Source organism: Pinus tabuliformis, chromosome 5_1 (assembly GCF_031772625.1).
Source record: "Pinus tabuliformis cultivar Carrire ecotype Pingquan chromosome 5_1, CPIR1, whole genome shotgun sequence".
Lineage (NCBI taxonomy): Eukaryota > Viridiplantae > Streptophyta > Pinopsida > Pinales > Pinaceae > Pinus > Pinus tabuliformis.
The window spans coordinates 507,777,682-507,802,054 of NC_142305.1; positions in this window are offsets into that span (position 1 = coordinate 507,777,682).

The window sequence follows — 24,373 nt, forward strand, 5'->3', positions numbered from 1 at the left end:
GGAAGAGATAAGAAGTTTCAAAGAAGATAATGACAAAATAATTCAATCACAAGAGAGACTTGCTAGGGAATAGGAGAAACAAGCAGAGGTCAATGCAGTAATCCTTCAAATCTTGTTAGATTTGTAGAGACATGGACAACCATAGATTAGTTATGTGTCAGAGGATAATACTAATGGTGCATATCGTTGTAAGTCTCATGGTGGGGACAAGTCACATAGAGATGACACGGTCGAAGATGGAAGATTATTTGGTACACCTGATAGCAGAGGTGATGGACATGGGCTCTATTCTAGTTCTGGTTCATACATGTATCTTTATGACAAGAATGACAGGGGATATTTTCCACATGAAAGCCAAGCCTACATTTGATGGAGAGTTGAAGAAGCCGGAAGATGCATAGGCATGGCTTCTTTCGATGAAGGAATTATTTGAGGTACATGATTACAGAGAGAAATTGAAGGCCAAGATAGCTATTTTCATCCTCAAAAAGAAAGAAAAAATTTGGTGGGAACATGTGAAGTAGGTCAAAGACATCAAGATAGAGGATTTGAGTTGGCATTAATTCAATAGATTCTTTAAAAATAAATATTTGTCAGATAGGTACTATGACAGTAATGCCAAGGAGTTCTATAAGTTAAATATGGGATCACTGACTGATGAGGAGTACACAACTAAGTTCATGGAGTTATTGAGGTATGTAACATATCTTAAGGATGAGAAGGCCAAAATTCATAGATTTGTCAGTGGATTACCATTAGAATTTAAGGATCAAATTGAGGATGATTAGCCTTGATAACTAGTAGAAGTCATTAGTAAGTTGAAACAATGTTATGAGAAATCAAAGCATAAGATAAAGTCTCAGGGTTGGAAAGGGAAAGACAATACTAAAGGTAAATGGCCATCGAAGCGAACGAGACCTCATGATGCAAGTGAGAAGGAGAATGATGTTCCTTACAAGAAGTTTAATGCAGTTGAGAAGGGACATGGGTCACAACTGGGAGAGCAACAAAATAGAGGTGGTGGTAGGGAATAGTTGTAGTGTTGGATATGTGTCAAGGAGCATCTCAAGAAGGATTTCCCTTCATATTAGGGTGGTGGCCTAAGATTTATAGTGCTCAGTAGGTGCAGACAGTTGAGGATGTTGGATAGAGCATTCCTCGGATCTATGTAGCATTTGATAACATAAAGGAAGATCACTAGGAATATATTATCGAGATGGACGATAATCTTTGTGATCACGTTATTTCTATTTTGGCTGACCCTAGTCTAAGTATAGTTATGTTAATCCTGACTTAGTGGATAAGTGTGATCCGAGAAAACAAGTGCATACAGAGTCATGGTTGGTTCAGTTGGTTGTAGGTACTAAGAAGAGAGTTCATCATTGGGTAAGAGCTTGTGCATTTGAGTTGAATGGTATGCCTACATTGACACATCTAAATGTACTTCCATTCGGATCATACATTATGATTCTGGGGATGGATTGGTTGTACCTTCACTACACCAAAGTAGATTGTTATGATAGGGCTATTGAGTGCTTGGATGAAAATGGAAAAAAAAGAATCTTGCAAGGTAAAAAGAAGGTTACATCAGTGAGAATGGTTATAGCTATGCAGGTAAAGCATAATCACAGGAAAGGGTGTGTATTGTTTGCAGTGAATACTTCTAGTGATAGAGTTAAGGATGTTGAAGATGTGTAAGTCTTCAATAAGTATCTAGTTTTCAGTGGTTTTAGGATGTATTTCCCACTGAGCTTTTAGGGTTGTCACCTCATAGGGAAGTGAACTGTTCTATTGAGTTCATACTAGGGGAAACACCGGCATTAAAGGCACCTTACAAGATGAGCACATCAGATTTAGTGGAATTGAAGTTGCAGTTGAAGGAAATTCTTGATAAGGGATACATTAGGCCAAGTGTATCATTGTGGGGTGCACCAGTATTGTTTGTGAAGAAGAAGGATGGTACTTAGATTATGCATTGATTATAGGCAGTTGAATAAGGTGACAATCAAGAATAGTTATTCATTACCGAGGATTGATGAATTATTTGACCAATTGAAGGGAGAAGCAGTGTTCTCGAAGATTGACTTGAGATCTGGATATCATTAGGCACACATCAAAGAAGAGGATATCTATAAGACTGCTTTCGAGACCAATTATGGGAATTATGAGTTTGTTGTGGTTCCTTTTGGTTTGACTAATGCTCTAGCTACTTTCATGCTTTTGATGAAAAGTGTGGTTCCTCCTTATATGGAAAAGTTTGTTATTGTATTCATTGATAATATATTGATATATTCTAAGAATGAGGAAGAACATGTCAAACACTTAGCAAAAGTATTAATATTGGTAAGAGAGGATATTTTGTATGTCAAGCTTCATAAGTGTTGTTTATTTTAGAAAAAAGTTTGTTACTCGAGGCATGTTGTTTCTAAGGAAGGTGTAGCAGTGGATCCAAAAAAGATAAGAACTATCATGGAATGGGCAACTCCTAGGAATGTACATGAGGTTAGATCATTCATGGGATTAGAAGGTTGCTACATAAGGTTCATCAGGTAGCTCTCATGGATTTCCTAGCATATTACATCATTGTAGAGGAAAGGAACAAAATTTGAATGGATAGAGGAATGTGTAGCAAGTTTTGAGAAGTTGAAGTAGTTGTTGAAAAATGCTCTAGCTCTCATGATTACAGATCTAGATAGAGATTTTGTGGTGTGTATAGATGCTTGAAAGAGAGGAATTGGTGGAGTATTGATGCAGGAGGGACATGTGGTATGCTGCAAGTTAAGGAAATGGAGTAAGCATGAATAGAATTATGTGACACATGATATTGAGTTGACAACAATCATTCATGCATTGAATATGTGGAGGCACTATCTTATTGGTAGGAGGTTCATTCTGATGAGTGATCATAGTGGGATGAGGTACTTATTTGACCAACTGAATCTGAATGCTAGGAAAGCTAGATGGTTGGCTATGATCAGTTAGTTGAATTTGAGATTAGGTACATCAAGGGTAAGGAGAACAACATTGTATGTTATCTTAGTAGAGTAATACAGGTGAATCACATAGCAACTATGAGCTCATATGGGATATATTTACAAGATCAGATCTTGTAGGTGAGACAACAGGATGACATGTACAAGGAGCTTAGGCATAGGTTATCACAACATGGTACAGGTGAACAAGATGTATATTATCATCTTACGGTACATGGTTTGGTGAGATTTAGGGACAATATGTATGTTCCAGACAACAATGAACTCAAGAAGATTATCTTGAGGGAATTTAATATTAAGTCATATTTAGGTCCTCGGGGATATCATAAGACAATGAAAGAGATGAATAAATTCTACTATTGGCTGAATTTGAAGAAAGAGGTGGCAGAGTTTATCGTTAGTGTTATCGAGAAATCTAGTGTCCATTCGGAGCTGCTAGTCCCACTAAGACTGGTAGCTATCTTAGAAACAAGAAAACTAAAACTACTTTCGCTTTCCTTTATGAGAAGTAGATAAGAGGGGAACAAAAGACACCAACCTCAGTCTTGCACTTGGTTCCTTGCTTAGTTCCTCTCCCTTCTAACAGATCCTTGCGGCTTTTTCTTCGTCTACCCAGCTTCAAAGAGCACCTGTGGAATCAAAGCAGCATAATACTATCGAAGAACAGAGATATACAATCATAAACAATATAGGACCAGATATATATTGACCACACAAATGCATATATCATCAAACATACAAGAATGTGGAGGAAAACTCGAATAGATTTATTAATATCAAGAATAACAAAGAGGATTACAACCAATTGTTCTGACCCAGCGTCATCCTCCCAGCATGAAAGCCCTTCTTCACCTCATGAAAATCTTAGATCACCCAACACTATGATATTCCATCAAGAAACCAAAAACACTTCCTTATAAGATACAAAATTCCAGCCTCTGGATCTCTGTGATGAGGGATCCATATATAGATGATTGCAGGGGGGTGAGTCAGCTTCTCGATTTTTGATTAGTGTCCTCTCTCTGATAGTTCTTGATTCCACTTGGAGATTGATGATCTCTTACTCATCCCTGGGCGAATTCAAAGAGGCAAGTGTCATAGGAGAAGTTTCTGGAAGATTCTATGATGATCCACCTTGCAAATTGTCTCTCCCATTTGTCTACTCTCGCCCATCGCACCCTATAGAAGGGTTTTCCATATGCATCGCACCCTTTACACTGAGCAGGTGAGATGCATCGCACCCTCTGCACTGGGCAGTCTGTATGGTCCAGCTTTGACCAGTTCTGAGCAGTTTTCTATGGATAACTTCTGGGAGATGATGTAATCAGCTGACCTTGTTCCTTTAGGGTGTGAAGCATAGAAAATTTTAGGGGCGAATGTTCGCCCTTTGGTGAAATTAAGGGGTTTTAAATTTTTAGTGGGCGAATATTTTGTATCATAGTACATTTTTACAAATCACCTCAAATAGCCCACCTTATTTTAAGGAAGAGGGTAAAAAAGGTAAATTTAGCCCTTGAAATTAGGAGTTAAAACCTTCCATTCACCCATTTTCAAGAATAGGTTTTATTTAAGTGAATCCATTCATCCATTTTCAAGAATAGGTTTTATTTAAGTGAATCCTATGGGCCAAATACCATATTTATAAAAGAGGTATGGTAAATTAATAAAAATATAAATAAATGAGAAGTATGGTAAATAAATAAAACATTTTTTATATTTAATCCATAAGTCACCTTATATACATGCAAGGGTGTAAACAAATAAAAATATAAGTAAAGTGGAGGTATGGTAAATAAATAAAACATCTTTTTATACATACTCAAAAGTATGGTAAATAAATAAAAATATAAATAAACTAGACGTATGGTAAATAAATAAAACCTCTTTTTATATTTAGTCCATAACCCTCGTTCTATTTATGAAGGCTCAAGAAAGAGGTTTTATTTAAGTGAATACTATGGGCCAAATACCATATTTGTAAAAGAGGTATGGTAAATTAATAAAAATATAAATAAACGAGAGGTATGGTAAACAAATAAAACATTTTTTTATATTTACTCCATAAGTCACCTTATATTTACGAACACTCAAAAAATGCGTTATATTTAGGTGAAACCTATGGGCAAAATACTACGGGACAAATACCATGTTATTAATACCATGCAAAAAAACATTATTAACCCTAATATTAGTATTAATAAAAATAAAAAGGGAACATGGTATTGACCCATGGTATTCACTTGGAATGTATCATATTTAAATGGGGGAATTAAACCAACGTAGGTCCATCTTTACTCTGGATCTACTACCCCCTGAGAGGTATCAAATATCGTGATATGCAAACTAGCATAGAGTGAAAAAATATTTGATCCCTTTGGTGGATCAAGAGTAAAAATGGATGTTGTTATTTAATGTATGTTAAACATTTTAGCTTGGTTAAAATAAAAAATAAAATAAAAATCAACTATTATTTTTATTAATGTTTATAAATTACTAATAGTAATTTTTAAGCTCCAGGTTTATGATAACCCATGGTAATACCAAGATCTTACAAGATTCTATAATTGAATAAAATATTCGCCATGCCTGGTGAGAGATTCGCCAAAAAATTATATATACATATTATATTATTGATAAAATCGCCTTCCATTTTTCCTATATACCATGGAGATTCGCCCATTTATTATACTTATAAATTTAGGAGGGGTTCTTAAAATTTTCCCTGGTGTGAAGCAACACTTTTAGGGACTTAGGAGCCCTTGGTTTATGGACATGTATGATTGGGGTTGTAGTGACCAAAAATGTCTATAACAGTTGCCCCCTAAAGCATGAGGTTGTTAATCTTTTGATGTCGGGTGCGTTAGAGTCGGTCTGGTCAGCCCTCCGTCAGAGATCAAAACTCTTTATGCATTTCATTTTTAGGTGTCCCGCTCCATTCATTCAGCTGCATTTTGCTAGGGGCATGCCATGATCTGATGGAGAAGTTCATGCTAGTCATTTCCCCTCATGTCTGGTTACTGCTGGCTTAAGTCTTTGTGTCAAATAATCAAAAGTCCATAACAGTCAAGGTCTGGTCCTTTAATAGACAAAAGTCATTTTTGGTCATTCGGTCTAGGGATAGATCAATTTGGTCTTTGAAACATGTCCAGTAAAGCCATACATGCCAGAGTGAGGCCCTTACACAGTTATGGTTTAGAGAGCTTCATCGTCATGTGGATAGACTTCAGAGTTTTGAAGAAAAGTCAAATAGTGTCATTTATGACAAAATTTTCCAAAAAAGTCGTCAGTTGATTTTTTCAGATGCAGTCATGGTTTCTGTGGCCAAATGTCCTATCATACAGTCCCTACAAAGAGTGTCGAAAATTTCATCATTTGAGCCAAAATTTCAAGGGAAAGTGAAAATCAGTGTGTTTTAAAGTCAGTGAAAAAAGTGCAAAACAAAACATTAGAAAAATGGGTTTTCAGGGAAGCAAAAATTAAACCCATCTCTTCCAGGGCTATATATACATGTTTTCATCCAAATCAAGGGCATTGTGCTATTACAAGCCTTGGAGAGACGTTGCAAAGGTGTGAGTGTGAAATTGTGAGCGTTTGAGTGAGTCGAAGGTGGTTTTAGAGGGCGCGACGCATATACCCAGGAGCGCGGTGCACACAGAGGGCGCGGCGCACACGTAGCCTGCCCACCATTGAAAATTACCATAGGCATGGCGCATACCCAGCGCGCGGCGCACTAGCTTTTGCATGCGGCGCACACAGACCAAGAGTCGAAAAACATTGCCAAATCACTCCAAATTTTTGTGTAGCTCTGCTATTTGAAAGGTAGGCAACCTACCTCCACTTTTGCATCAAATTTGAAAGGAATAGCATGGTTTCATGATTATAAACCAAATGCAATTTTTTTTTATATAAAGCAAACAAAAGAAGACATCAAGAAAACCATGATGCTAGGGTTTGTGCTACAGTGACAGTGTTGCCAAGGTGTTTTTCCTACCCTACCCCTATTACTCATTCCCCTATGCTATTGTCCCCATAATCACTACCCTAACCCTACCAAAATGATACTCCCTTCCCCTCTTCCTATTGCTCAAAAAACCCAAACCCTAACTTGCAAACAACACAAACCCTACCCTATCAAAATACCCAAAAACCCCTTGTATATCCCTAAATACAATGTTCCTATAAACCCCTATTCCCATTATATTGTCCCCCATCCTAATGCTCCCTCTTTAATTGTCCCCTTGGTGGCAGATTGTCAAAGCAACTACCAACTTCATTTAAATCAAAGGGCAACCTAAATTCAGTGTGCAAACAACAGTCATGTCATCTGAGGTTTCGTCAGAATATGAGGAGGAGACCCACAGTGATATAGCTTCAGGAGAACAGGCCCCCAAGAGACATCACCAGAGTGGCAAACATGTTAGAGATGAGCCAAACACCCTCACCGAGTTGCAGGCATGCCCTCTTGCTATTTCTTGTTTCTAGCACTTAGCATGTTTTGAATTTTGTCAGAGGGTGGCAAATGTCAGAGTTCATCATGAGCTGGCCCGTCTTTTTGCACTTCACCTACATGGAAGACAATCTATCTTGGCTGGGGTCACTTTCACATTGACACCTGAAACCATATCAGTGGCAACAGGCATACCAAACATCGGAGAATGGTGGCATAAGAAGAAGAAGGCGGAGAGGAATCATTATGAGCCTTACATTAACGCCAGCTGTTTGAGCCAGCTCACGAGAGTTTTTCCATTCAGATTTTTGAGAGATGAGTATGCTCTGCTCATGAAATTGATCATGAAATACTTCAGTTGTGAGGGGAGGTTTTCTCACCTTAATGCCTATCACATCAGGTTGCTCATGCACTTTACCAGGGTGCAGATGATGAACCTCCCATTTTTCATCTGCGGGAACATAGAGAGGATGAAGAATTTCATGCAGCACAAGACCCCTCGACAACAGCTCAACAGTGTTTATCACTTTGCTCTTAGCCGGATTTTGGTGGACCATCAGTTGGGATTGCAGGGTATTGCTTGGGAGGACTTCATCTCCTGTGACTTCTTCAGCGCTCCACAGGTAGTATCAGAGGTAGAGCATGAGATAGGTGGCCCATCTCATCAGTATGAGTGACATGAGACTGCTACTATGCCAGTATACATCACCTATCAGAGAGGCAGTAGACCCTTATTTGCAGCAACAAAGCGAGTGTTATCTCCACCCAGGGCGGAAGTGGCCTCGCTTTCGACATCAACATCACAGGAGCAGGGCAAGGGTAAGAAACCAGTGTAGGAGGAAGGGCCATCAGGTGAACGGGAGACCGAATTCGTTCTCCTCCATGATGATGAGACAGATGCAGAACCAACAAATGTAGAGCTTACAAAGATCATCCAGGAGCAGCAATCTGTGATTGAGTCCTTATCCCTTGACTTCGAGAGGGCAAAGTGGAACATGAAGTACATGGAGCAGAGAAACAAGCAGCTTGAGGACCAACAGATGATTATGGAGCTACAAAACATTCGTGAGCATCGCTAAGCTGCTCAAGGAAGAAGGGTTGAGCTCACATCTTTGGAGCAAGAGGATCGGGAGGCAAACCTTGAGAGGGTCAACATGCATTTGGAGAGGCTGCTGGACAAAGCTAACCAGGACCTTGCTCTATTGAGACATATGGCTTTCCATTATAGGGTGTGAAACATGACTGCACAAGCCCGAATAAGGAGTTTGAAAGCGAAATTGAGGAAAGCAACAAGAAAAGCAAAAGAGGCAAAAGAGCAATATCAGCTTTGAATCTTGGCTGAGGCTTCCTTGGCCCATCATAACACCCCATAGAGAACCTCCAGCCCAAATTTCAAAAAATTTGGGGAATTTTTGGTCACATGGTAATTTTTTGGGCAAAAAACAGGGATTTTCTCCCTGTGCGTCCCGCCACTTGCGCGACGCTAAAATTCTAGACCTCCAAATGAGGAATGGCTTGCAGTTTTGGATTCAGCATTGAAAATCATGACTACTGGTGTTCGGGCAAGAAATTTTTGCAAGGTATGAGTCTCCAAAAGGTCAAGAAACACCCAAAAATGGCCTCTCTGCCACTTTTTTGACACACAGGAAAAAGTCTTGGGAGAATGAAGATTAGGAGGGGAAAATGAGCACCAGATTTAAAAATATGGTTGGATTAGAAAGTAGACAGGACAGGCTTTCCAACAAGCCCACTTGGGCACATTTTGGACACCTGCAAGTGCCCCAAAATAGGCCCCAAAGTAGCGCGATGCACAAAGAAAATGGCGCGGCGCACAGAGGAAAAATTGCCAATTTTCTTCCGTTTCGCGAAATTTCGGTTCGCGACTTCTCCAAGTGGGCTTGCTCATCTACACTTCAGATTTTTGGCACCAAAGGTGGCATTTAAAGTGTTTTTTCTCCAGATTGGCTTCTATCCAAGTGGCGAAGGAAGGCAAACGGTCACCCAAGCCAAATGTCATGTTTGTAGCGCTGCACCTGTAGCTGATGGTTGGCTCTCCATCTCCATTTTGCAATGATTCGAGTAACTCCCCAACCCTTGGGTGTTCTATCTCTTCCTTACACATTCTATATATTGTATGCAAGTTATTTGCAAAGGGTTAGTTGGCTTGTAACTTCTGGGAGACTATGGGAAAGAAACTTTGTTTCTTCACTGTGTATTTTTGACAGAGAATTAATGAAAGGCAGCGGCTCTGTTTCATGAGATTCTTGTGGTTGTGAGTGTAGAAAATGTGTCTCTTATGTTTTCATATGTATTTAATTATGTTTCATAATTCAGTTCATGTTCATTTCCAGTGAAATTTTCTGAGTGAGATTAGGTAGAATTCAATTTTATTGCTCTGCCTATGGGAAAATTTCATGTTCAATGTTTTTATTCTATTGAAAAGGATTCATGTAACTATGCCCCTTTCACTTTCGTCAGTAATCTATTCATTCCGCGTTATCTCCAACTAAATTGCTACATTTTCCGCCTGCCTTGCCTCATGGAATAATCTGTGCCTTTGTATTAAATTCTCTGTTCCTTGCTGACCGTTGGTCCCATACCATCCCAGAAACTCGGTCATTCATGAAAATGGTTTCTTGTATCCCTATTCACTTACTAGCCTAAGATCAATATTTCACAGTAAGTCATCTCAAACCATTTTTGCTTATATATTCACTGAGCGTGACTCGGAGAGAGCCCTCTCCTGTTCTGGTAGGGCTAGCTACCAGACTAAGTGTGGTTTGTGGTTACCCTAATTTTTACCTTCCTTCAGCCTAAGGCAGATTTAGGTGCTAACATAGTGGCGACTCCACTGGGGACAAACTGAAATCAAATCCCCTTGTTTCATAATAATTCTAAGCTTCCGGATGATGAGCTTAGGATTGGAAAGGTTGAGTAAGTTGATTGTGTCCTATGACTTTTCTCAATAACACATTGGCTTCGAGATGATATACCAGAGCCAATCCAGACTCGGATCCTCCTCATATCTACGAAAATCCCAATTTTATCGCGAGACTCCTTCGTCAAGAAAGCACCATAACTCCCGTATTCAAATCCCATTCATGTCCCGATATTTTTGAGTATCTTGAAGAGCTTGAGTTTGACGAACGGTTTGAGATATCTTTGTTTGAGTCTGAATCCGAAAGGGTTGTTGACTATACTGTTCCCAATCCTCGATTTCTTGTAGACCTCGAAACAGAAAGAGCTAACCGATTGATTGATAATTATATTGTAGCATAGCCCCAAACTCCAATTGCTAGCCCCTTACAAACTGTTCACACTCCTCCAACACCTCCAAGGCCAAATCCACCGAGAATGATGGCTGCCCGTTTCGCACCCCTTGTTCTGCCCCAAGTTCTAGATGATATGCCAACGGATTATCAAAGTAAAATTCTATTTTTTGATGGCACTCCTAACAGCATTACTGCTCAGCAACATGTAGACAAAATGGCAGACTTCTATGAACTTCATGAGATCGATGCAGAGAACGTGGCAATGAGACTCTTTGTACAGACATTTGCAGGTGATGTGAGGAAATGGTTCAGAGGTTTGGCAGCAGAAAGTATCACTACCTTGGCTGAACTACAAAGACAATTTTTAAACCGGTGGGAAGTGAAAAAGAATCCCCTTCAAATTCTGGCCGAATATGAACAAATCAAACGAAACGTTGGTGAGTCGGTCCAAGATTATTGTGTTAGATTTAATGTAGTCTATAATGAGATTCCAAATCATCTAAAGCCACCTGTGGGACTAGCTATGATGAAGTTTCCATATGGTTTTGATGCTAACATGGCCTATCAATTAAGAGAGAGAGAACCGGCCACAATGGCGGACATGCAGAAAATTGCGGTCAGCGTTGAAGCAAATCTGCTGTCCAAAAGAGCTAGAGCGAAAGCAGAAAAGAAAATCACTGTGAAAGAAGAGTCTTCTTCAATGGATCAACTACTCAAAAAGGTAGAGCAGATGCTTGAAAGGGTAAAACTCGACAAGCCTGAGCCACAAGTTAGGAATCCTAACTTCCGTGGCCAACAGCAGCCACAATATAGAATAAGACAGAGAGATCAGCGACCCCAAGAGCAGACAGCACAATAGCCGGTACAAACACCTTTGCAGTAGAATTTTGTGCATGGACCAGAGTCAGATGAGGACGGGAATGTAATAGGCGAAGAAAACCACCTCTTTACTCCAGATGAGCTGCCTACTTACATTACCGAAGAAGAAGAATGTGCAGTGAATTCAATTGCACACCAAGACACGAATTTTATTCTAGCTAGCGACACTGTTTTGGAAGAAGAATCAGAAGAATATCAAAGAGGATATATGAATGCTTTGTCCGCACAACAGCAGTGATATTCACTTAGAAACAGAGATGTGCCAGCCAAACCAATTTAGAAAAAGAAGGAGGTTGAAGCATCAAAGAATGATTCATCAGCTACACAAAGAAAAGGAAAGGATGCGGTTGGTCCAGAGAGTAGCAAATCAAAATCAGCAGAACAATCACAGCAGCAAGCTACATCAAAAGAAAAAGAAAAGAAAGAGATCCCAGTCAAAGAGGTAGAAAGGACTCCCACTTTTAGCTTAGAGAATGAGATTTCTAAGCTCAAGGTATCCATCCCCTTGACTAAAATAATGAAGAACAACAATTATAGAGGACATATTTCTAAAATGTTGAATTTGGACCCAATGTCCGACATGGTAAATGTAGAAGATGATCAACCTGAAATGATTTTTGGACCAACATTGAATGGTGAGTCTCCTGATAGCGATGTGCCACCCTTCTATATCAGTTTACGATTGCATGATTTTGTGTTACATAATGCCATGTTCGATTCCGGAGCTTCTCACAATCTCATGCCCAAGGCTATCATGGATAAGCTTTGTCTGGACATCACTCGGCAATATCATGATCTCTATTCATTCGATTCCAGTAGAGTAAGATGTATGGGACTCATCAAAGACTTGGTTGTGAGTTTGGATCAACTTCCCATCAAAAATGTTTTGATGGATGTGGTGGTAGCAGATATTCCTCCAAGGTTTGGCATGCTTCTTTCCAGGTCTTGGGTAGCAAAATTGAAAGGGACACTATAGCTGGATTTCTCCTATGCAATGATCCCAGTGTTTGGACAAATGAGGAAATTATATCGGGAACAAAAAATGAAATATATGATCACAAGCAAGGAGAAACCTATAAATCATCCAATTAACTATGTACATACAGATTTAGAGTCTTTTGTTTTGTTTTCAGATACTTTAAATGATGTAGATAGTCAGATAGTAGAAGCAGATGATATTCCGGAAATAACAGAAAATTTCAGAGAAATTTTGAAGAAAGAAGGACAAGAAAAGCAGGAAAATGTTGGGCAATCAGCTAAAAGTAATGGACAGCAAGCAGACAAGGCACGAAAAACAGATTTCCAGCACTTACAAGAGGAGGAAGAAGGCTTCTGGACCATGGATTTTGATGGAGCAGTAGGAATGATGGCGCTGGAATTGGAATTTGGGTACGCAATCCTTTCTCCGCTCCAAACAAAGTGCCTGGCAGCGTCAGGGTTTGCTCTTACAAGTTGGCCTTTGAGTGTTCAAAAAATGAAGCTAAGTATGAAGCTCTGATTGCTGGCCTGAAGATTCTTAGAAAGCTAAATGTAAAAAGGATTTCGGTATATGGCGACTTCGAATTGGTAATAAAGCAGGTCAGAGGTGAGTATCAAGCAAAACATCCTAGGATGCGGGCCTATTGTAATGTAGTTTTAGACATCTTAAAGTTATTTTCAGAATACACCTTGACATGTGTGCCTCGTATACAAAATAGTATTGCTGATGCTCTTGCCAAGGCAGCAAGCAATTTGAAGATCCCCATGAACTCCAGAAATAAATTTGAAATCCATGTCAAGCATTGTCCAACCATTCCAGACAATCAGAGATATTGGAAAGTGTTTCAAGATGATGAGGAGATTAAGGATTTTCTACAAAACAAAGGCAAGTTCAAAGAAACCTCAATTGATGTAGAAAATGACAATGGCAAAGGGAATGGTACAGATGAAGTGCAGATCAATGAAATGGACGTGTTGCAGCTGAAGAATAATATTATTCCTAAAGGCTTGATCCCTCTAGAAGAACTTTTTGATCAGGATGATGTAGCCCGCAAGACAACATTGCAGCCAACAGAGAAGGGTGTAGAAGAGGTCAACATCGGAACAGCTGCCAATCCTAAGTTGGTAAAATTGTCTAAAGCATTACCGCCAAAGATCAAGGACAAATACATCAGTTTGATGGCTTCATTTGCAGATGTGTTTGCTTGGGATTATTCTGATTTAAAGACCTATGATACCAATATTATTCAGCACACGATACCCATCAAGCCCAATCAAAAACCATTTAGACAGAAGCTGAGAAGGATAAATCCAAAGTTGCTGCCATCTATCGAAAAGGAAATAAACAGGTTGTACAAGTCAGGTATCATTGTGCCCATCAGATTTTCAGATTGGATCTCCAACTTCGTGCCCGTACGGAAGAAGACCAGTGAGATCCGCCTATGCATTGATTTTAGAAATCTAAATAAAGTCTCATTGAAGGACAACTATCCACTGCCCAAGATGGACCATATACTTCAGCGAGTAGTGGGGGCATCTCGTATGTCACTGCTTGATGGTTATTCCGGATATAACCAAATTTCCGTCCATGAAGATGATAGAGACAAAACAACATTCACCACTCCATGGGGAACCTTTCATTACGCCAAATGCGCTTTGGTTTAAAGAATGCAGGTGCCACATTTCAGTGGGCAATAGACTTGGCTTTTGCAAATGAGAAGGATGTATTTTTGGTGGTGTATCTGGATGATTTGACAGTGTTTTCCAAATTTGATGAAGAACACATGAACCATCTAAAAATTGTCTTGCAAAAGTGCAGAAAATATGGTTTATCGCTGAATCCTAAGAAGAGCTTGTTCGCCATGGAGGAAGGAAAATTACTTGGGAACATTATCTCAAAGGATGGCATTCATATAGACCCAGCACGTGTTCAAGCAATTCTGCAAATCGATCTGCCTAGGAACAAAAAAGAGATACAATCATTCAATGGTAAGATGAATTTTCTGCGTCTCTTTGTGCCTAATCTTGCAGAACACTTAAGAGAAATGACCAACATGCTTAAGAAGGACAGCCAAGTGAAATGGACAAAGGAGGCGGTAAAATATTTCAACTTGGTCAAATTGGCCCTTTCTTCAGCTCCAGTTCTAGTAAGCCCGGACTACACTCAAGATTTCATATTGTTTTCATTTGCTTCAGAGCACACTATGGCAGCAGTCTTATTGCAGAAAAGAGATGATCACGAAAGACCCATAGCATTCTTCAGTAGGGCTATAAGAGATGCAGCTTTAAAGTAAAACATCATTGAGAAGCAAGCCCTGGCACTTGTGAAGGCATTGAAGGATTTCCGGGCATATATTCTACATTCTCACATTTTGGCCTATGTTCCTAACGCTGCTGTAAAAGATGTTTTAGTGCAGACCGATCCGGAAGGAAGAAGAGGCAAATGGATTACAACTTTGCTGGAATATGATGTGGAAATAAAGCCCACAAAACCGGTCAAAGGACAGGGTTGGCGAAGCTAATGGCCAAATCAAACTTGCATGCCTTGGACATAAATCTGATCGCTGCCATGTCCGATGAGAATGAGGAAGGAACGTCAATTTAGGTATCTGAAATGTTTGCTTTGTCCCCATGGTATTCATATATAATATATGTGCTTAAAAATCTGTCACCACTGCCTGGCATAACTAGAAAAAAAGCGAGAACACTCAAATTGAAGGCTGCCAAGTTTTGCATTTTGAATTCTGCACTGTTTTGGAAAGATCCTGGTGGCATTTTGTTAAATTGTTTGGTGGAAGAGGAGGCAAAGAAAGTCATGGAGGATTTCCATGGAGGAGAGTGTGGTGGTCACCTTTTTTGGAAGTCAACATCAAACAAAATTTTGAGAGCAGAGTACTACTGGCCTACTTTGTTTGCTGATGTGTATAAGATGGTCAAGCGCTGTCATAAATGTCAGATTTTTGAAGGAAAACAGAAATTACAGCCTTTGCCTCTAAAGCCTATTGAGGTGAGGGCTCCTTTCCAGCAGTGGGGATTGGATTTCATTGGGGAAATTCATCTCGCTTCTTCCGGACAACACAAATGGATCCTTATAGCGACCGACTATTTCAAAAATGGATTGAGGCAGCTCCCACTAGACAAGCTACAGATACGATAATCATTTCATTTCTCGAAAATAATATCTTGTCTCGCTTTGGTTGTCCCAACAAATTAATCACTGATAATGCAGCAGCTTTCAAATTGAAAAGGATGGTAGAATTTTGTCATAAATATCACATCATTTTGGGTCACTCAACTGCCTATCATCCATAAGGCAATGGATTGGTGGAATCTTCGAACAAATCATTGGTCAACATTATCAAGAAGTTGCTGGAAATAAATAAAAAGAGCTGGAATAAGAGGCTGGTCCACGCGCTTTGGGTAGATCGAATCAGTCAGAAAAAATCCATTGGTATGTCACCGTTTGAGCTTGTTTATGGAGTTGACATAGTATTTCCCGCCTCTCTTGCTGCTCCAGTAGTCAGACTTCTTCAGGAGGCTGGCAGTGAAGAAGATCCCATGCAGAGAAGGTTGAATCAAATGATCCACTTGCAACAAAAAAGAGAAGAAGTTTTCAAGAACACATCCAAATTGCAGGAGAAAATAAAGAAAATCTATGACAAAAAAGCAAAGGCAGATAAATTTCAGTTGGATGATGTGGTGCTGAAGTGGGATGCAAGGAATGAAGAGAAAGGTAAGCACGGAAAGTTCGAAAATCTTTGGAAAGGTCGTTTCAAAATTGCAGCATATAGGGGTCAGAATGCCTTTCTTCTGAAGGAAATGAACGGGGAAGATTGTCTAGGAGGGCCGATCAATGGTCGACTGCTCAAGCGATACCACTGCTGATTTATTAACGCTGCTTCCACTGTCATTGTAAATGCCATTTTTATTTCAGTTTGGTTTCAGTCTGTCAAGTTAGTTTTTGAGTCATTTCAATGTCAAGTTTGAGTAAATTTCTTGGTCATTTTAGTTTCGCAAATGGGTCAGAGTCCTGTGTTGTTTGTCGAGATGATGACTCCATAGCCTAATGGACAAAAGGCACTGTCTAGCTCCTCAAGAGATCTGCTGTTCTTGGCACCTCTAAAGGAGCTACCATCCCCCATTGGAGCCAATGTTAGAGTCGGTCTGGTCAGCCCTCCGTCAGAGATAAAAACTCTTTATGCATTTCATTTTTAGGTGTCCCGCTCCATTCATTCAGCTGCATTCCACTAGGTGCATGCCATGATTTGATGGAGAAGGTCATGTTAGTCATTTCTCCTCATGTCTGGTTACTGCTAGCTTAAGTCTTTGTGTCAAATAATCAAAAGTCCATAACAGTCAAGGTCTGGTCCTTTAATGGACAAAAGTCATTTTTGGTCATTCGGTCTAGGGATAGATCAATTTGGTCTTTGAAACATGTCCAATAAAGCCATGCAGGCTAGAGTGAGGCCCTTACACAGTTATGGTTCAGAGAGCTTCATCGTCATGTGGATAGACTTCGACTCTTCTTCAAAACTCCGTTTTGAAGAAAAGTCAAACAGTATCATTAATGACAAAATTTTCCAAAAAAGTCGCCAGTTGATTTTTTTAGATGCAGTCATGGTTTCCGTGGCCAAATGTCCTATCATACAGTCCCTGCAAAGAGTGCCGAAAATTTCATCATTTGAGCCAAAATTTCAAAGGGAAAGTGAAAATCAATGTGTTTTAAAGTTAGTGAAAAAAGTGCAAAACACAACATTAGAAAAATGGGTTTTCAAGGAAGCAAAAATTAAACCTATCTCTTCCAAGGCTATATATACATGTTTTCATCCAAATCAAGGGAATGGTGCTATTACAAGCCTTGGAGAGACGTTGCAAAGGTGAGAGTGTGAAATTGTGAGCGTTTGAGTTAGTCGGAGGTGGTTTTAGAGGGCGCGACACATATACCCAGGAGCGCGGCGCACACAGAGGGCGCGGCGCACATGCAGCCTGCCCACCGTTGAAAATTACCACAGGCGCGGCGCATACCTAGCGCGCGGCGCACACAGACCAAGGGCCGAAAAACATTGCCAAATCACTCCAAATTTTTGTGGAGCTCTGCTATTTGAAAGGTAGGCAACCTACCTCCACTTTTGCATCAAATTTGAAAGGAATATCATGGTTTTATGATTATAAATCAAATGCAATTTTTTTTTTTATATATAAAGCAAACAAAAGAAGACATCAAGAAAACCATGATGCTAGGGTTTGTGCTACAGTGACAGTGCTGCCAAGGTGTTTTTCCTACCCTACCCCTATTACTCATTCCCCTATGCTATTGTCCCCATAATCACTACCCTAACCCTACCAAAATCATACTCCCTTTCCCCTCTTCCTATTGCTCAAAAAACCCAAACCCTACCTTGCAAACAACACAAACCCTACCCTATCAAAATACCCAAAAACCCCTTGTATATCCCTAAATACAATTTTCCTATAAACCCCTATTCCCATTATATTGTCCCCCATCCTAATGCTCCCTCTTTAATTGTCCCCTTGGTGGCAGATTGTCAAAGCAACTACCAGCTTCATTTAAATCAAAGGGAAACCTAAATTCATTGTGCAAACAACAGTCATGGCATCCGAGGTTTCGTCAGAATATGAGGAGGAGACCCACAGTGATACAGCTTCAGGAGAACAGGCCCCCATGAGACATCACCGGAGTGGCAAACATGTTAGAGATGAACCAAACACCCTCATCGAGTTGCAAGCATGCCCTCTTGCTATGTCTTGTTTCCAACACTTAGCATGTTTTGAATTTTTTCAGAGGGTAGCAAATGTCAGAGTTCATCATGAGCTGGTCCGTCTTTTTGCACTTCACCTACATGGAGGACAATCTATCTTGGCTGGGGTCACTTTCACATTGACACCCGAAACCATATCAGTGGCAACAGGCATACCAAACATCGGAGAATGGTGGCATAAGAAGAAGAAGGCAGAGAGGCATCATTATGAGCCTTACATTAACGCCAGCTGTTTGAGCCAGCTCACGACAGTTTTTCCATTCAGATTTTTGAGAGATGAGTATGCTCTGCTCATGAAATTGATCATGAAATACTTCAGTTGTGAGGGGAGGTTTTCTCGCCTTAATGCCTATCACATCAGGTTGCTCATGCACTTTACCAGGGTGCGGATGATGAACCTCCCATTTTTCATCTGCGGGAACATAGAGAGGATGAAGAATTTCATGCAGCACAAGACCCCTCGACAACAGCTCAACAGTGTTTATCACTTTGCTCTTATCCGGATTTTGGTGGACCATCAGTTGGGATTGCAGGGTATTGCTTGGGAGGACTTCATCTCCTGTGACTTCTTCAGCGCTCCACAGGTAGTATCAGAGGTAGAGCATGAGATAGGTGGCCCATCTCATCAGTATGAGTGACATGAGACTGCTACTATGCCAGTATACATCACCTATCAGAGAGGCAGTAGACCCTTATTTGCAGCAGCAAAGCGAGTGTTATCTCCACCCAGGGCGGAAGTGGCCTCGCTTTTGACATCAAAATCACAGGAGCAGGGCAAGGGTAAGAAACCAGTGTAGGAGGAAGGGCCATCAGGTGAACGGGAGACCGAATTCGTTCTCCTCCATGATGATGAGACAGATGCAGAACCAACAAATGCAGAGCTTACAGAGATCATCCAGGAGCAACAATCTCTGATTGAGTCCTTATGCCTTGACTTCGAGAGGGCCAAGTGGAACATGAAGTACCTGGAGCAGAGAAACAAGCAGCTTGAGGACCAACAGACGATTATGGAGCTACAAAACATTCGTGAGCATCGCCAAGCTACTCAAAGAAGAAGGGTTGAGCTCACATCTTTGGAGCAAGAAATCAATGAGGATCGAGAAGTCAACCTTGAGAGGGTAAACATGCATTTGGAGAGGCTGCTAGACAAAGTCGACCAGGACCTTGCTCTACTGAGACATATGGCTTTCCGTTATAGGGTGCGAAACATGAGTCCACATGCGTGAATAAGTAGTTTGAAAGCGAAATTAAGGAAAGCAACAAGAAAAGCAAAAGAGGCAAAAGAGCAAGATCGGCTTCGAATCTTGGCTGAGGCTTCCTTGGCCCATCATAACACCCCATAGAGAACCTCCAATCCAAATTTCAAAAAATTTGGGGAATTTTTGGTCACATGGTAATTTTTTGGGCAAAAAACAGGGATTTTCTCCCTGTGCTAAAATTCTAGAGCTCCAAATGAGGAATGGCTTGCAGTTTTGGATTCAGCATGGAAAATCATGACTACTAGTATTTTGGCAAGAAATTTTGGCAAGGTATGAGTCTCCAAAAGGTCAAAAAACACCCAAAAATGGCCTCTCTGCCACTTTTTTGACACACAGGAAACGGTCTTGGGAGAATGAAGATTAGGAGGGGTAAATGAGCACCAAATTTAAAAATTCTAGTTGGGTTAGAAAGTATCCAGGACAGGATTTCCAGCAAGCCCACTTGGTCACATTTTGGACACCTGCAAGTGCCCCAAAACAGGCCCCGAAGTAGCGGGACGCACAGAGGAAAAATTGCCAATTTGCTTCCGTTTCGCGAAATTTCGGTTCGCGACTTCTCCAAGTGGGCCCGTTCATCTACACTTCAGTTTTTTGGCACCAAAGGTGGCATTTAAAGTGTTTTTTCTCCAGATTGGCTTCAAGTGGCGAAGGAAGGCAAACGGTCACCCAAGCCAAATGTCATGTTTGTAGTGCTGCACCTGTAGTTGATGGTTGGCTCTCCATCTCAATTTTGCAATGATTCCAGTAACTCCCCAACCCTTGGGCGTTCTATCTCTTCCTTAGAAATTCTATATATTGTATGCAAGTTATTTGCAAAGGGTTGGTTGGCTTGTAACTTCTGGGAGACTGTGGGAAAGAAACTTTGTTTCTTCACTGTGTATTTTTGACAGAGAATTAATGAAAGGCAGTAGCTCTGTTTCATGAGATTCTTGTGGTTGTGAGTGTAGCAAATGTGTCTCTTATGTTTTCATATGTATTTCATTATGTTTCATAATTCAATTCATGTTCATTTCCAGTGAAATTTTCTGAGTGAGATTAGGTAGAATTCAATTTTATTGCTCTTCCTGTGGGAAAATTTCATGTTCAGTGTTTTTCTTCTGTTGAAAAGGATTCATGTAACTATGCCCTTTTCACTTTCTTTAGCAATCTATTCATTCCGCGTTATCTCCAACTAAATTGATAAATTTTTCGCCTGCCTTACCTCACGGAATAATCTGTGCCTTTATATTAAATTCTCTGTTCCTTGCTGACCATTGGTCCCATAGCATCCAAGAAGCTTGGTCATTCATGAAAATGGTTTCTTGTATCCCTATTCACTTAGTAGCCTAAGATCAATATTTCACTGTAAGTAATCTCAGACTGTTTTTTCTTATATATTCACTGAGCGTGACTCAGAGAGAGTCCTCTCTTGTTCTGGTAGGGCTAGCTACCAGACTGAGCGTGGTTTGTGGTTACCCTAATTTTTGCCTTCCTTCAGCCTAAGGCAGATTTAGGTGCTAACAGGGTGAAATGCTTTATCATGAGGATCCAAAGTTTTTTCGAGCTGGAAGGCGACCTGTAATAATATACAATACAATACATTATCCTCATAATATTTTTCATGATCTAGCTGAGGCGGGCATTCCCATGCTCAGCTTTATAAATTCATTTTCATGTACATAAGATAGACAGCCGTCTGTGTGGCAGACTGATGATTCTGATAGAGCCATCATCCTTTGATTCAGATGATCGTTTGTGCAGCAATGATGTGCATTTGATGTCTTTATGTTCCTGAGTATATCATAGCTTGGATGGATGAAACTAGATCCGAGGTCTTCAAACTCGTCTAATCTTCACTCGGAGTACAAGTCGATCCATGTGAAAGATGTTCTGGAGTCGAACATGGAAAGACATCGCCTGATTACCAGCCGATGATGTAATCTATTAACAGGCGTGAGAGGAATCACCGATAATGATGATGACCCTCAAGGTACTACAGTAAAATTCACGTGGTGTGAAGGAGGGACTTGGCGTTGAACACCATGCAAAATCTTTCAGTCGAAGGCTATTGATGTAAACCTGTTGCCGGAAGTGAGAAACTTGCCATTGAGGCATGCAAGCTTCAAAGTACTGAAAGGGTTGTTCCTGAGTCGACTTCTTGGATAATGAGCTGATGTTGACAAGAAGCGACCTGTCGTAGGAGGGCCTTAATGAATCCCACATCTATGACACGGAATGGAGTAAATTATTTGGAGGTGAAAATGATTTGATGATACAGGGTTTAGGGTGGTGGTCATGAAAGAATCGAGCGTGAATGTATTGCAGCGGATGAGACACAGGTGAATTCTCTGAGCGACTTCTCTTGAACATACTGATGACACTGACATGGATTGGTAGCGTTAACCCCAAATATGAATGGTGCGATGGACCAATGGTGATATGACCGGTGAACGAAATAACCCAACTGGACTCAGATGTGGAGTGAAAGTGTCATGTTCAAGAGTGACTTGCTACCAATAAAGTTTCGTCAAGTTTTCTTCCCAATTTTTCCCCAGTCATTGCTGACCAGTACCTCTTTATTTTTATCAAATTGAGGAGGATAACATATGCTTGTTCTATAATTTTCCCTTCGGGCAAACCCGTCGCTATGTTTTAACGAGCCTAACGACAGTGAGACTTGTTCTTGTCTATATGGACAAGTTTTTCGCTATTGGTTTTAACGAGTTTAACGACAAAGATAACTCAGTACTTTTCAATTTTAGAGAGTCTGAAAGGGACGTAAAGGGAACTCCAATAATCCTTTTTCATCATATAATCCCTTAAGCTCGAAAAAGTATAAAATAATATGAAAGGGATGAATTTTCGGTAATTTTAACGAGCTGAACAAAAAAAGCGCTCGATCTTTTTGTGTAATAATCCCTTAGGTCCAAAAAGATTAAAATTTAGAGGAGGGATAGCACTCTCGGTAGCTTTAACGAGCTGGAGAGGCCAACTTCTCAGCAATCTTTTCATATTTTACGAGTCAGACGAAAAGAGATTAAAGGAGACTCGTTTTTTGAGGAACAAGTGATAATTTCAGGTAGCAGCTGATTCCAGGTAAGGTTTGGAATTTTCCAATCACGGCAGTGTCACAAGGATGGCTAACAGGATCACTCTTCGCAGTTGTTCCTCAAAAGGGGTAAACAATCAAATGGAGGTGAATGATCGGCTAAAACAGAGTGGAGGTGATGGTAAGAACACAACCAGGGCTCAAAAGCTAATGATAATGCATTCACAATGGTTATTTACCGGGGATTGGTTCATTTTTTAATGAGCTTAAACTCTGGGGGAACGTTTGCTCATTGCTAAGGTTTAATTTTTAACGAGCTTGAACTTCGCATAAAAACTACTCGTGCCAGTCGTATAATAAGGATGTCTCATCGATAGGTTCAATTTTTAGGGAGCTTGCACCATTCGAAAATTTTCTCCGGATCCTTTCATTATGCAAGCTAGGAGCGACCAATCCTACGAGTTTAAAGGGTTGAGAAACTACAAACTAAGAAAATATATGGTTGCTCTTTACTTTCAGGCAAAAACGTTTGCATGCCCCCAGGCATAGCGAAGTAGACTTTCCAGGTTACCATATGAAAGTTCTTGCATTTGCAAGATTGCTCCATCCGCGTTGCAGACAAAGCACTTCATTGGCGATGTCTACCGAAATAGACAAAGGTGAGTGGCGCGGTCGCCTCCACTCACATAACTTTGACGAGGGAATCTTATTCCAGTCTAATCCCATTTTCCTAAATAGACGGGTGTGTTGGACTAGTTAGATATCCTCCACGGAAACCTACCCTATACCCAAGGTTTTCCTGCCGAAACAGACCAGGGTGCATGCCCCCTGGGTTTCAGTTGTGTCCCCCTGAATTACTCACGTTCTTCAGGTGGACGGGCTGGAGATTGATGAGACATTCCTTGCGTGAAATGACCAGTTAGGGATGGAATTTGACTATTAGCTATGTGTGAGCCGGGGAATGAAAGCTGGTCTACGAGTTGGACCACTCGACCTTCATGCGGAAAACACATTACTCTAAAGAGTGTGGAGACAATGGCTCCCATGCTATAAATATAGTCGCGCCCAAGGAGTAGATTATAATCTAGAGGTCCTTGGACTACCATTAAGTTCATATAAACGGTTTTCCTTCTCAACGTTATGGGTACATTGGGAAGGATCCCTAACGGTCGACTGGTTCCTTTGTCAAAGCTTGTCAGATTTCTCATCTCAGGCAGGAGCGATGGTGAACCAAGCGCTTTCCAAGCAGTTGAGGAAAGGATACTCACAAAAGCCCCTTCATCTATGATGGTACCGACCATGATCATTTTGTAAGCTTGTACAATGATTCAGAATGGTACACTAGCCGGTAAATGGGGTCTGCCTAGTAGATTCCAATCAAAGGAAATGACTAGGTTGCTTGGAGGTGGGACCGAATAGACGGCCGGATATGACTCTGACGAACTTCTTTCCTGCGGTAAAGGAATGGGTAGATTGCCCCCATGTTCATCGGAGTCTGTGTTTAGGAAAAGAATTTGAACAGTGTCGTTCTCATTCTCTTCGGTGATCGTATCTTCTGAAGATGGACCTTCTGAAGACAAGACCGGGTCGACTGCCGCCTCAACCTTTTGACTTTTGTCTGGTAAAGATTCAGCGGGTTTATCTTCAATTACAGATGCTTCGACCAAGCACAATGGCATGTCGGTTGGATTTTCAACTAGTGATGGACTCGGCAAGAGTTTCTTATATCCAGGAGGA